The 14,390-nt window shown below is 53.0% G+C and overlaps 1 protein-coding gene across 2 annotated transcripts in view; it reads left to right on the forward strand.

Moving 5' to 3' along the window:
• Positions 1-363: 363 nt before the first annotated feature.
• The window catches only part of PIK3C2B (phosphatidylinositol-4-phosphate 3-kinase catalytic subunit type 2 beta), a 70,273-nt gene continuing 56,246 nt past the window's right edge, over positions 364-14,390 (forward strand). The window contains exon 1 of one of the 2 annotated variants that reach the window (XM_075996927.1): positions 364-589. The gene's annotated coding sequence lies outside the window, so the exon portion shown is untranslated. Of the gene's footprint in view, positions 590-1,230; positions 1,309-14,390 lie in introns of those variants that run through there. The other variant, XM_075996926.1, reaches the window with a different exon arrangement.

The raw sequence follows: 14,390 nt of genomic DNA on the forward strand, positions 1-14,390 counted from the left end.
TGGCTGGGAGTCAGGGGCATCTGAGGGAGGCGGCGTCTGGAGACCCCGCATACCCGACAGGGAAGCAGAGGAGGGGGGCTAAGAACCAGGTGTTGATCTTCGCAGTCAGACTGGCAAGAAAGAAAGAAGAAAGGAGGGCGGTGGGGGAGAACAAGATTCACGTTCCGAGGACAATGTACTTTGAGATCAGAGATCACAGATATTATGCAAACCAAACGCAAACGAGGAGCTGGCCAACTATTGGTTTCTTTTGGGTGGAGCCTTTAGGAAAATTCTTGTAGAGACCACTGCTCAAAGAAAGGTACTTAAGAGTCTAATTTTAAAATATAACATATTGTATGAAAGTGTTTTTTTCCCCTATCCCTGTTGGGTTGGAGGATCCTCTGCGTCCCCTTTCCGCTCGCTTGCTCAGGTTGTCGACTGCTGTTTTCTCGGGGCTGCAGGTCGGAAGATCCCCGCACCCCCCCCACCCTGAGCAAACAGAAAAACGAACGAGACCGAGTGTGCAAAGCGTGGAGACGCTTCCCTCCACCCCCATCTCCACCCTCAAGACGGGGGTTCTTTCGGGCATCGCTGTCAGAATTGCGGGGTAAGTTCCTCACACCGGTAGCTGGACCTCAAGCCTCAGTCATTCCCAGCAGAAGGATCTGGCTCTCCTCCGGCGGAGGCCAGGGTTCCGGCGCGAGAGTGGCGGGCGCTCGCAGACCCCCACCCGCGCGGGGCGCGCAGAGCCGGCTCCCGGGCGTGCCGAGCACCGCCGCACGCCAGCGCCGCGCTGCCTCCCCGCGCACGGGCGCGGCGGGCGGGAGTCGCCGGGCCGGGAGGACGCGGAGGGGAGGCGGCGGGGAGGGCAGAGGCGGAGGGCGGCCGCGTTTCCAGCCGCCGCCCCGCCCTCGGCTCGCGGCGGATTCGGAGCGGCGGCTGCAGCCCGGGCCCGCGGCCGCCCGTGCGGCGGGGTCTGGCCGAGCCCCGCGTCGCCGTGCAGTGCGCCGGGCGTCCGGGAGACGGCTTCCCCGCGCTCGCCCGCGGCTCCCGCTATTGTCTCTCCCGGGGCGGCCTGACCGCCGGCTCGCGCACGCCCTCGGCGGAGAGCACGGCCTCCCCGCCCCCCGCCGGCGCCCGCGCCTCCGCCGCCTCCCCCTGCCCGTCCCGGGGACCCCGAGGCCGGCGCGCGGCCGGAGGGAGCGGCCGGCCGCACGGCGCGCGGGTGCGAGAGGCGCCGGGGGCCGCGGAGGCGCGGAGCGAGCAGCCCAGGTCGCCGGGCGCGCGACACGTCGGGTCTTGCGGCACGGCCGGCAGCGAGCGCAGGTAGGGCACGCACCGGGCCGGGTGCAGCGGCCCCGGGCTCCGCGCGGCGCCCCCGGAGCGGAGGCGCGGGGGTCGAGGGCTCTCGCTCCAACATGGCAACGGCGGAGGGGCAACAATGGCAGCGGCCGAGGGTCCCGGCGCGGCCGGGCGGCGGGCGCCGAGCGAGCCCGAGCTGCAGCCCGCGGCGCGGAGCAGGTTGCCCCCACCGCTCCCCGCCCCGGCGGCCGCGGGGCCTTTCGGGCTGCCGGCACCCCATCCCCACCCCCTTCTCTCCGAACACACTTCCTGGCTCCCGGCTGCGGGGCGACCTGAACCAACCGGTGGCTTTGGGTTTGCTTGTTTAAGATGAGAAATAAAAAGCAAAACCTGTGCCGAGGTGGGGATAGTGCCTTCCCTCCCGGGCGGCGGGTGAAAGGTCAGCATCTGGCCTGGGTAACATGCACATTCTTTAGCCGTGCACGGGGTAGACTGGCCTCTCCCTTATAAGGGTACTGCAGCGAAAGGAGACAGAAGCCGGGAAGAGGGAGAGGGACCCTCGGGCCGAGTCCCCCAGCGCTCGGGGAAGGCGCCGCTCTCCTGGCCTGTACTTGTCTCTCGTTTTGGGCTCCCGACCGCGGCGGCTTTGATGTTGGGGAGCAATCGCGGAAGGAAACCCAAGCCAGGCGGCCAAGCTGGTGTGGGGTGGGGTAGGGTGGGGAGCCCAGGGGCTTGGCAGGCTCCTGGCTCGTGGGAAGAGGTTACCAAATGCATGAGGTTAGTTAGTGCACACACCCTATGTTGGCTAAAGCTGGAAATTTGTGTGTGTGTGTGTGTGTGTGTGTCTGTGTGTGTGTGTGTGTGTGTGTGTGTCTGTGTGTGTGTGTGTGTCTGTGTGTGTGCGCGCGCGCGCGCGCTGTCTGCCATTGCTCTTGCTCCTTCGGGCCAGCCTTCTCTCCCTCCATCTCCCACCCCCTTTTGGGGTCTTTGTGGCTTCCCTGCCCCAGTCCTACCAGTCATGCCTCGGATGGAATCCCCATTGTCTCTGGCTGTCCTGATGTTTTTTCTCTACTCTGCTGGGGAGTTTTGTACACTGGGCTGGCTGGTCCCAGCATGGCATCGGATTCTTTAGCACGCAGCTACCCAGGCTCCCAGAAGCGGGCCAAGCCCACCCCTCCTCTCTCTAAACTACCTGACTCTCTGGGATGTGGCCAGGCAGATGTAAGCAATTTGCACTGAATTCCAACCCTGAATCCGTCCTGAATGAAAACTTGCTCTGTTATTGCGTTAGGCCTTGGAAAGATCTTAGGAAGACAGTTGGACTGGGTGTGGAAGCCTGACCCCCAGATACTCCCCCCGCCCCACGTTCCAGCTGTTAGATCCCAGAGCAGAGGGGCAGTGAGCCTTTGCAATCCATCGCAGCTCCTCTGGAGCCTGGCAGTCCCATCTGGGGTTGTGTCCATGGAAAAATTAAGTCGAGGCACATTTTATAGCCCTGCCTGGCAGCCAGCATCTGAGGAGACGGTGGCTCTGAGCTGCAGCCCTGGACCCAGGCTGTGGCTGCTTTTCCTTGGCCTTTGGGTGAGCCCAAGGTTTGATTTCCATGGCTCTGAGCTTGCTGCTGAGTGTGCATGGGTGTCTATGTCTGACCAAGCTGTCAGCCCTGATCAGAAGGCAGCTTGTCCATTTTAGTCTCCACTGGAAGCATGGTGCGGGAGGGCCAAGGGGGTGTGCTGGGTTAGGGAGGGTCAGTTTATCTGGGACCCTGGGCTTTTCCCTGGGGCGCTCCTCTGGGCTTGCCTGGTGGTCTGGAATGCTTGTGATCTTTGCCACCTCCTAGTAGCACTCTGGCAGATACTCCACTCCCTTGTGGGCCTTTGGTTGCCTCTCAGTGGTGTCTCCACCCTTCCCAGGCCTGGTGCTCTGCAGGCGTCTCATGTCTGTGGTCCTTCAGCCTGGACAACCCTGCCTGAGCCAGCAGGGAGAAAAATGAGGGGGGTCTTTGTTCTCTTTGGGGGTTTGTCACTGGCCGTTAACTTCAGGCTCCCGATGCTCCCAGGATGTGAACTTGGACATAATAATGTGAAATAGTAGAGAAACAGCGTCAGGAGGCCCAGCTTTGGGTCCTCATGTGAGCTGCTCCCCAGCTGTGTGAGCATGGGAATTTGTGAACCTGTCTGAGATTCAGTTTGCATATTTGTGGGGGGGGGGGGGGAGTCTCCATGGCCCACAGGATTGCTTTAAGGATGAAATACACTGCTTACCGTGAACTGCTTGCATGCTTTTGTCACGTAAGCAAAAGCCTCTGAAAACTGCAGAGTGCTGTACCAATGTTAGTTATTCATTCTGGGTGTAGCCTCCATCCTAAGGGAGGGAGAGCTGTCAGGGGTGGGGCTGGGGTGGGGTCTGCAGGGCATGGAGTAAGGAATGTTTTGGAACTCTTCCTTTCTGGCTAAGGGAAGAGTGATGCGAGGATACCAAGGTAACTCCTGTATTCCTTGGGTATTTCTCTTTAAATAGGTTTGGCAGAATGGGAACTGGGAGAGAAGGAAAGGCTGCTGGATGATCCTCGTAGGGAATTGGGGAGGGACAAACGCCTTCCCGAGGCTGGCGACTGCCAGTAGGCAGGGTGCTGCTGAGCTGGCACATAGTATAATAGCCAGCACTTCCTGATGTCAGCTAGTAAATGACAGAGGTGGGATTTGAAGCAGGCAGTTTCACTCCATGCCCTGCGCTCATAGCCTCGATGCCACTATCAGAGAGATATCGGGTCATGGGAGAACACAAAGGCGCAGCTGAGTTGCAGAATTCATTGTAGTAGATTCCTTGAATGGCCATAAAATGTCACCAGCCTGGGGTGTATGCCTTAGATAATAAACTTCCCCAGGATAGGGGCCCAAGAGGATAAATTTCCTCCACCCAACCCCAGGCCAGTCTAGTACCTTCTTTTTTTTTTTTTTTTTTTTTGAGACAGAGTCTCACTCTGTTGCCCTGGCTAGAGTGCTGTGGTGTCAGCCTCACTCACAGCAACCTCTGACTCCTTCTGCCTCAGCCTCCCGAGTAGCTGGGACTACAGGCATGCACCATCATGCCCGTCTAGTATTTTTCTATATATTTTTAGATGGCCAGTTAATGTCTTTCTATTTTTAGTAGAGACGGGGTCTCGCTCTTGCTCAGGCTGGTTTCAAACTCCTGACCTTGAGTGATCCTCCCACTTTGGCCTCCCAAAGTGCTAGGATTACAGGTATGGGCCGCCGAGCCCGGCCTGCCTAGTACCTTCTTAATTCCCATTTGTTTGGGGGTCAGGGCACATATGTGTGAATTCCTTGGGCTCCTGTCTTGCCTGCTTTTCTATGCTTTTTCATTTCTATCCCTACCTTCCAAGGAAGGAGAAGACGGGATAATCTTATCGTGTCATTTTGCCACCTTGTGAGCAACTCTAGTACAAGGTTTGGGATTTGGGGTGCCCTCGGGAAATTAAGGCAGATTTCTTGTTTTGGTATTTCTATATCCGCTTTATTTTGCATCTGTTTTATAAAACGAAACTTGAGGGACCATCCTTGCATTTCCTGTGATCACATAAAGCCTTAGAACTGAAAAGAACCTTCTCAGGGAGATCTCTTCCCAGAGAAGTGACTCTCCCAAGGTCCCACGGTCACTAGCGATGCTGGGACTGAATGCTCACCCACCGATCACAGGATGACTCATGAAAGGATCTACTCTTCAGCACCTTGGAGTCTTGTGTCCACCCTATTAGTAGCTTTGTTGTTGGGAAATTCTCTTCCCTCAGAACACGGGGCGATGGAATCCACCCACCCCACATCGCCACGCTGGTTCATGAGACTGCGGGGGCAGAAGGCTTTGTGCTGTGGGGAGCAGAGTCCCTCAGTGTAGAGAGAAGGGGGAGCAGAGAAGTTCTTAGCAGTCTTGAGGCAGAAATGAGAACCTGTGGCTGAAGGGATCTTCAGCAGTTCACGTCCCCTTCCCGATAGCGGAGGCTCCACAGAGTTTCAGAGAAGCCTCTTTGGAAAACTGTCATCCTTCCACCTTAATTGTATCACTCCTACCACTATTCCTTCTTCACAACATTTTTTTTTTTTTTTTTTTTTGAGACAGAGTCTCACTTTGTTGCCCAGGCTAGAGTGAGTGCCATGGCATCAGCCTAGCTCACAGCAACCTCAATCTCCTGGGCTCAAGCAATCCTGCTGCCTCAGCCTCGCAAGTGGCTGGGACTACAGGCATGCACCACCATGCCCGGCTAATTTTTTCTATATGTATTAGTTGGTCAATTAATTTCTTTCTATTTATAGTAGAGACGGGGACTCGCTCTTGCTCAGGCTGGTTTTGAACTCCTGACCTTGAGCAATCAGCCCGCCTCGGCTTCCCAGAGTGCTAGGATTACAGGCGCCCGGCCTTCTTCACAACATTGCTTACCTCCCTTCTTCCCAACCTTCCTCTTTTAACCCTGGCCGACTCTAGTCACTTGGAGACTAATCACTGTCACCCCCGCAGATTTCTCTCAGGCTCTGGTTTCTTTTCTTCTGGGCAGCTCTTCCCGCCATGCTTTGTGTCTGGGACTACATCTCCACCCCTGTGGGTCCTGTCCTGGAGGTACATCATCTCCTTCTCTCTTTTTTATTTCAGGATATTATGGGGGTGCTAACATTTTGGTTACATGTAATGCCTTTGCCTCGCCCAAGCCAGGGCCAGAAGCGTGCCTTCCCCCATGCAGTGCACACTGCATCCATTAGTTGGGAGTTTACGCCCCCCCCAGCCCCCTTCTCTTCTTGTAACCTCCCTGCAGCAGAGGCGGGTGCTCAGGGTGACAGCTGCTTCTTAATTAAGAAAGAAGATAGATGCCGCATAAAGATATACAATCAATTGACTTATCAACTAAAAATAATATTAATAAATAAAATTTAAAAATTTCAAAAATAAGTTAAATTCCATTAAAAAAAAGAGAGAGGCTAATCTGATTGCAATGGTGTGTTTACAACTGATTGGTGACTCGTTACAGATTTCTTTGTTCCTTCTCTACTCCCACTGCTTCACTTGACTAGCCTTAGAAAAAAAGAGAGAGAAGATACAGTCCCTTGATAAGAGACTTTGAAATATAGAGTGGTTCCGAAGAGTTGGCAGATCCTCAGAGTGTGCTTTTGACTATGCTGCTGCAGATGATTCCAACAAGCAAGGCAAAACAGGAGGCAGGTCGGGCGCGGTGGCTCACGCCTGTAATCCTAGCACTCTGGGAGGCCGAGGCGGGCGGATTGCTCGAGGTCAGGAGTTCGAAACCAGCCTGAGCAAGAGCGAGACCCCCGTCTCTACTATAAATAGAAAGAAATGAATTGGCCAACTAATATATATATAGAAAAAAGTAGCCGGGCATGGTGGCGCATGCCTGTAGTCCCAGCTACTCGGGAGGCTGAGGCAGGAGGATCGCTTGAGCCCAGGAGTTGGAGGTTGCTGTGAGCTAGGCTGACACCACGGCACTCGCTCTAGCCTGGGCAACAAAGTGAGAGTCTGTCTAAAAAAAAAAACAAAAAAAAAAACAGGAGGCAGTTAAGCAAAAGTTCAAGTAAGAGCACATGATAAAGACAGTCACCATCATTGAGTGTCTGTTCACCTACAGTATTTTGAACATAATCTTATAGTTTCTTGGAGGAAATGGACGATGATGAAGTTGTCTCTGCTCCCTTTACAGATGAGAGAACCGAGGGATAGCAAGATTAAGGAACATGCTCAGATCATACAATTAATTAGAGAGGAGCCAGAGCTTGAGTGTAGGTCAAAATACCTCCAGAACCTGTGTTCTTTCTGTGCTATGCTGAAGGGACCTGTGAGGAAAAAAAATGCCCACAAGGTCCAGGTCCTGAGTGACATGGTCCTTCCCTGAGAGCCAGGTAATGACAGAAAGGGCCCTTAAAGTCACCTGTGGCTGGGTATGGTGGTGTGCACCTGTAGTCCCAGCTACTTGGGAGGCTGAGGTGGGAGGATCGCTTGAGCCCAAAAGTTCAAGACCAGCCTGGCGTATGTGGTGACACCCTATCTCTAAGTAAAAATTGAGAAGTCCCTATCCTAGTGGAGTTTGTGTCTGAGAAATCTTAGTTCACTAGGAATAGTTAATAAATAACTAATCGTTCTTAGTTCACTAAGAATAGTTCACTAAGGAGTTAACTAAGCTTCTTTATTTTACTGACAGGAATTCTATACTGGTAGATCAGGGAATTACTTGGAGATATGCTCTGGCTGAATTCAAGGAGAGTTTGAGAAGGACTCTTGTGATATTCTAATATATAATATAACGTGGAGATGAAAGGTGGGTTAATTAATGGTTAATTATTCATTCAATAAAAACCAGGCTGGCTGGGCGTGGTGGCTCACGCCTGTAATCCTTGCACTCTTGGAGGCCGAGGAGGGAAGATCATTTGAACTCAGGAGTCTGAGACCAGCCTGAACAAGAGTGAGACCCCATCCCTACTAAAAATAGAAAGAAATAAACTGGACAACTAAAAATACATAGAAAAAATTAGCTGGGCATGGTGGCACGCGCCTGTAGTCCCAGCTACTCGAGGGAGGCTGAGGCAAAAGGATTGCTTGAGCCCAGGAGTTTGGGGTTGCTGTGAGCTAGGCTGACACCACAGCACTTTAGCCTGGGCAACAGAGTGAGACTTTGTCTCAAAAAAAAAAAAACAACCACAAAACAAAAACCAGGCTAAGTAAGGTAGCTCACACCTGTAATCCCAGCATTTTGGTACGCTGAGATGGGAGGATCGCATTAGGCCAGGAGTTGGAGACCTGTCTGAGCAACATAGTGAGACCCCATCTCTACAAAAAATAGAAAAATGAGCTGGGTATGGTGGCACACACCTATACTCCCAGCTACTCAGGAGGTTGAGGCAGAAGGATTGCTTGAGCCCAGGAGTTTGAGGTTGCTGTGAGCTAATATGATGCCACTGCACTCTAGCCTGGGCAACAGAGTTGAGCCCTCGTCCACACACACACACACACACACACACACACAAAATCTAGAATGCCCGTGCTCATTCATTCTTACATTCATTCATTCATCAAATGAGGGCAATGTAAGGTCAAGCAGAGAGGTAAGAGCATGGCTGTGGAGCCAGCTTGCTGGGGTCCAAAGTCCGGCTCCACCACTGACAAGCTGTGCAACCTTAGGAAAATTAATTTATCTGTGCTTTAGTTTCCTCATATATGAGGTGGGGGCAATAATAGTAACAGGAAAAAAAATTGTGAAAATGAAGAGTTAATTAATGAACTACTTAGAGCAATGCCCGATGCATGTAAATGGTGGCTTGGTAGCTAGCGGTTGTTAGAATTATATCATTCGTCAGTAGCAGCTGTGCTAAACCCTAGGGATACAACCTTGCATTCAACATGGTCCGTAACCTTGAGGGAACCACATTGCCCCTCCCCAAAATGCAGGGAAATGGATGCGTTTCTTCATGGAGTGGGGTAATCCTAAAGCTCAGTATGAGTCCATTGCGATACGGCTCTCAAGAGTTAGCATAATCTTAGGCAGCATTTCATAGAGGTATAGAAACTAGGACCAGAGTGCTTACCTATTTTGGAGGTCTCTAAACTCTGAGAATCTGATACGGGCAATGGAGTGTCTGCCTGGAAAAATACATGACAATTTTGCAGTCCTCATCCTGCCTTAGATCCTCTGATCCTACGACAGGGAGCTGTTAACTCTTCTCCTCTGGGTTGGTCCGACCACCCGGAGAACACGGTATTTAACAGTCCTGTACTGAGCACGTACCCTGTGTAAAATGTTGTGCTGAGCATCGTGGGGGAGACAAAGATAAATAAAAGGTAATCCATGCGGGTTAAAGGCTTAGTGGAAAAGAGCGTTTTGCATGTAGCGCGGTGTTTGTGGATGCGTGTTGAAATGATAAAACTAAGAATGTGGCTGGTCTAAAGGCAGGGCAGTGAGTTGTCTCACCTGATTGTTCACAGGCTGTTACAGATGGAACTCCTTGTTCTACTACTTTGCCCACTTCTCACCACTGCACTTGACTAGTCTTTAAAAAAAAAAAAAAAAAAGAATGTTACTTAAAAGATGTGTTGGGGTTAGATGTGGCGAGTCATGCCTGTAATCCCAGCACTTTGGGAGGTCAAGGTGGGAGGATCCCTCCAGGCCAGGAGTTCAAGAGCAGCCCTGGCAACATAGCAAGACCCCAAGCTCTACAAAAAAATCCAAAAACTAGCCAGTCATGGTGGCATGTGCCCAGCTACTGTACTCCAGCCTGGGCGATAAAGCTATACCCTGTCTCTAAAAACAACAACAAAAGAATATGTTGGTAACTGTGTTAATAAAAAAAAATAAGAGGTAATCTTTATGCCTAAGAGTCTAAGATTAGTGGGCTTATGTCTACAAAAGTGCTTTGTAACTACAAACATCTACACAAATAACAGTTATGAATAATAATTATTAGAATAAAAATAGTATTCTAATCACCAGTAGAAATAATCCAAAGCAGAATACACATAAATGCAGCAGGACACATTAAAAATCGCAGAGATGTTCGAAAGAGAGCAAAGTCACTTGCGGTCGTGGGAGAGGAGGGAAGACTCTGATATCTGAGCGGGCATTTGTAGGGAGCAGGCCGGGGTATTCCAGTGAAGGTTCTAGCATGAGCGGAGGTCTGTAGGAAAACTTGGGGCCTTGGAGAAGGGTTAGTAACCAGTTAGGTTAGTCAGCATTTAGGGGAGCAGGCAGGGGACTGGGCTGAGCACTCAATATGTGGAGCCTTGAGTGAGTGTCTGGTAAGGAGAGGAGAAACAGACGTTTTCATTGGAAGAATGAGCTGGTCTAAGAGCGGATACTTCAGGGGGTCGGCAAGGGAGACGGACTAGTTAGGGGGTTTTCTCAATCATTCAGGTGAGAGGAAGGAATAATAATTTTTGGGAGCCCAATAAAACAATTTTTCAGTTAAGAGAATAAACATTCAGGTAAGAGAAAGGAATAATAATTTTTTGGTGCCCAATGTGTGCTCTGTATAGGTTATTTCACTTAATTAATGAAAGTAATCAAAAGCTTAGAAAGGAATGAACCAATATAAGAGAGATTAGAACAGGAAGGCTGGGGGACTCCTTCCCCGAAGTATTTTAAGAATGGTAGAGGCCTGTCACAGTGGCTCACGCTGCCTGTAATCCTAGCCCTCTGGGGTTGAGCTCAGGAGTTTGAGACCAGCTTGAGCAAGAGCGAGACTCAGTCTCTACTAAAAATAGAAAAATTAGCCGGGCATGGTGGCGCATGCCTGCTGTCCCAGCTACTCGGGAGGCTGAGGCAGGAGGATCCACTGAGCCCAGAAATTTGAGGTTGCTGTGAGCTAGGCTGATGCCACTGCACTCTACCCAGGTAACAGAGTGAGACTCTGCCTCCAAAAAAAAAAAAAAAAGAAAGAAAGAAAAAAAAGGGAGGAATGGGGGAAATAGACTGGTTATGGTATGGTTTAGCAGTTGAGTCTAGAAAGAGCACTGGAGTGAGAGTCCAAAGACGTGGACTCCCACGTCTCTGGTCCCACCTCTGCCACTGAGTAGCTGTGTGACTTCACACTAGTCATTTCCCTCTTCTGGTCATTGGTTTTCTTATCTACAAAACTGGAAGATGGGTTGTTTGTGTTGCTTATTTGTTTATTTTATTTTATTTATTTTTTGCGTGGCCTGGGAGAGTGAAGTGTCCTGGGGCTTGGGGAAGAGTACGGGGGTGTGTTTCAGAACAGTCGCCAACATCAGCTTGAACGTTTGGTCGAATGTGGCGAGCCTGGGTTTCCACGGCAGGACGGGGAAAAGGCCGTGAACTTCGGGCTCACACAAGTTGCAGTTTAACTCTGTCATTTCCTACTCTATCGTTTACTGGTTCTATCATTTACAGGTTGCGTGACCTTGAGCAAATTACTCAATCCCTTTCCTGTTTTCTAGGAAACATCCATAAAATAAGGATAATACTATGCACATGTAAGGACTGTTATGAGGAATAAATAAGACAATACCTGGCACAAAATACCAGTGTGTGTGTGGGGGTCTGTTTCCTTCCTTATGTTTCTGGGATGCTCGTATTCATTTAGCCTCCCTTCCTCCTCCCCTCCTCTCTGACTCCCTTCTCTTTCCCTTTCACCAAAACAAAGTGGAATCCCTTGACTGCTGTCATACGACAGTGGCCGCACTCCTTGGATAGACCCCGAGGTGGCATTTACATTCCCTGGAAGGTATTTCACAGGGTCCCTATGGAATGCAGCGGGCCTGTACGCACAGCCATGCCCTGGCCACAAGCAAGGTCAGCTAAGGGCTGCTGGGGGTGGCCTCTGACTGTTGCTACCCTGGGAGGCCCTGGGTGAGGGTCACGCGGATAGGGGCCCCATGAAGAAGGGGCTGGCGCGATGAAAGTGTGCTGTGCTGTGTCAGGTGGGTCACCCTCTGCTGAGTGTCCCCTTGGCTGAGTGTAGGACTGGGCTATTTTTAAGGAGACCTCTGTCTCCCTTGGGACCTTTCTATGCAAATTTGGGGACAGGAGGTCAGGGAAAGGTGACAGGGCATGTACAAAGCAACACCAAAACTGATCGATTCCTTGCTCTAGCCCCTGCACCCAGCCAAAGTCACTCTGTTCTTTGAGGATCTTCATGACCCCGCCAGGCACAGAGATGCAAAGTGGTTAAGACCATCTGAGACAAAGGTGTTTGCTCTTGTCCCCAGACTCCAGGGCTTCCATGTCCACCTGTGTGACACACAGAGCGCCAGGGTGTTAAGTAGACAGTGAGCGTGGAAGAAGAGAGAGAGGAGAGGTTGGAACCGTTAACCAGGGAGGGCTTCTGAGCCTCCTAAGTTGGGGTGGAAACAGAAGGAGAGAGAGAAAGAAAGTAGGAGGAAGGGAGAGGGGCCTGCAGTGGCCGTGACCTTGAGGCCGCAGGACTCAGGTGTCAACCGGAGATAGGGCATGGGGAGTCCATACCAGGCCGCACATGCAGGTGAGCAGGGCTGAGGGGAAACCGACATGTCTAGGGGGTGGCCAGGCTGGCACGGGGTGTCCTGGCAGGGACTCCTGTGGTTTGGCACCCTCAGGACCACCACCTGCTGCCCCTCTCTGGGTGTACCCGTCCCGTCGTTGGGGACTCTGAGAGGCTATATCCGAGAGTATCTCATTTCCCAGTTTTCTCCCAGAGCCCTGCACCCGAGTGGGGGTTCTCCTTTGACCTGGGTAAAACAGAATCCTTGGTTTCCTGCCCGGTTCGGTGTCCTTGACTGACCCTGGCACAGGATATCTTCCCAGCCCGGGGCCAGGAAGAGCAGAGGCTCCCAGCTTGGAAGCTGCGTGACTACAGGGGAAGGCCTGGTGGCCACCTGCATCAGGCTGGGCTAAGAATAGCCAAGGCCAGGGGTTGGAGGGGTCAGTGCCTTAAAGGGACGGGCTGCCTGGTGGGCAGCGCTGGTGGCGATTGTGTTCCACACAGGGGCAAGCCATTCGGGGCTCAGGAGCTGAGATGGGGTGGGGGGCATGGAGAGGCTCGCCCTACACTAGAGATCCACCCCTACACTAGAGATCCACCCCTACACTAGAGATCCACCCCGCCTATCTTTTAATGGATTATTCCATCCCAGCAAAAAATAGAAATCTTACCATTTCCCCGGGCCTCTTGGGTTGGGCACTCCTTTCCTCAGACTGCTTTTTAAATGCAAATATCCCTGGGAGGGACTAACACCTTGGTCTCTAACACCCCTGTGTAAATTAGTACCAGAGGGTTGGTGTTTCATTTTTCTTCTTTTTTCTGCACTGAAAGATGGGGCCTGCTTGAGAGCCGGTGCCCTTTCCTTTCCCACTTTCCTGGGAGCCCCGCGGCCAGGTGGCGTTTGGGAAAAGGCCCTCTTGAGCTCTTCTGCCCCGGCTTCCTTCCCTGGTATTCTCTCCAGGGTGCTCCCGCCTGCTGCCAGGCCAGGCCTGCTGGAACGCGGAGAAGGAAGAGAGCTTGGGGACCCGCCAGCGCTGTGCCCTGGCTCCCAGAGGTCCTGTTTTCCTTTTTCTTCCGGGTTCAACCTTTTCTCAGCTTTCTTTGCCAATGACACTAAGAATGTGACCTCATGGGGTGCAGGCCAGCTTCCTCTCCTCTCTGAGAGCTGATGAGAGTGAATGAGTTGGAAGGGGGCGTGTAGGGTGTGTATGGGGAGGGTGTGGGGGTGTAGAGTGTGTATGGGGAGGGTGTGGGGGTGTAGGGTGTGTATGGGGAGGGTGTGGGGGTGTAGGGTGTGTATGGGAAGGGTGTGGGGAGGGGTGTAGGGTGTGTATGGGGAGGGTGTGGGGGTGTAGGGTGTGTATGGAGGGCTGTAGGGTATGTGGGGAGGGTGTGGGGGGTAGGATGTGTATGGAAGGGTGTAGAGTGTGTATGGGGAGGGTGTGCGGGTGTAGGGTGTGTATGGAGGGCTGTAGGGTATGTGGGGAGGGTGTGGGGGGTAGGATGTGTATGGAAGGGTGTAGAGTGTGTATGGGGAGGGTGTGCGGGTGTAGGGTGTGTATGGAGCGCTGTAGGGTATGTGGGGAGGGTGTGGGGTATGGAGAATAAGCACGGAGTGGCGGAGGGGTGGGGCACGTGTGTAATGTGGGGCGCAGTCTGGATGTGTGTGGGGTTGAGGGGAAGAGGCAGGGTGTCTGGCGCATGCGCAGATCGTGCGATCACCGGGGCTTTGGGCCCCTGGCCCTCCATCTGGGATTGTCCCGATGTGGCGGCTCGCACCAGTGACGACACTCTGCTCCATCAGACCGCGTGTCTGGCTTGCTGGTTAGGAAGCCGCGGCGGCCGAGGGACAGCGGTGGGGCTGTGGACGCGGGGTGCAGAGCCTCCTGTCCGGAGGAGGCAAAGCGCTTGCAGCGCGGTGCGGGGCGGGGCGCCCGAGCCGGTTCCCGGGGACGCTGGCTCGGCCTCTTTCTGCTTGACTTCCTTTGGCCCCGCTCGGAGCCGAGCAGGTGGCTGTCAGCTGCCGGCAGCCCACTGCCCACGCAGCCTGGCCCGGGCTCCTAGGCAGTCCCCCCACGTGGGGGCTGCCGGCCCTGCCTGCGGTGCCTGCGGTCGTCCTGGGTACCAGTACCTGGGTCC

This window comes from Microcebus murinus, chromosome 23, assembly GCF_040939455.1.
Source record: "Microcebus murinus isolate Inina chromosome 23, M.murinus_Inina_mat1.0, whole genome shotgun sequence".
Lineage (NCBI taxonomy): Eukaryota > Metazoa > Chordata > Mammalia > Primates > Cheirogaleidae > Microcebus > Microcebus murinus.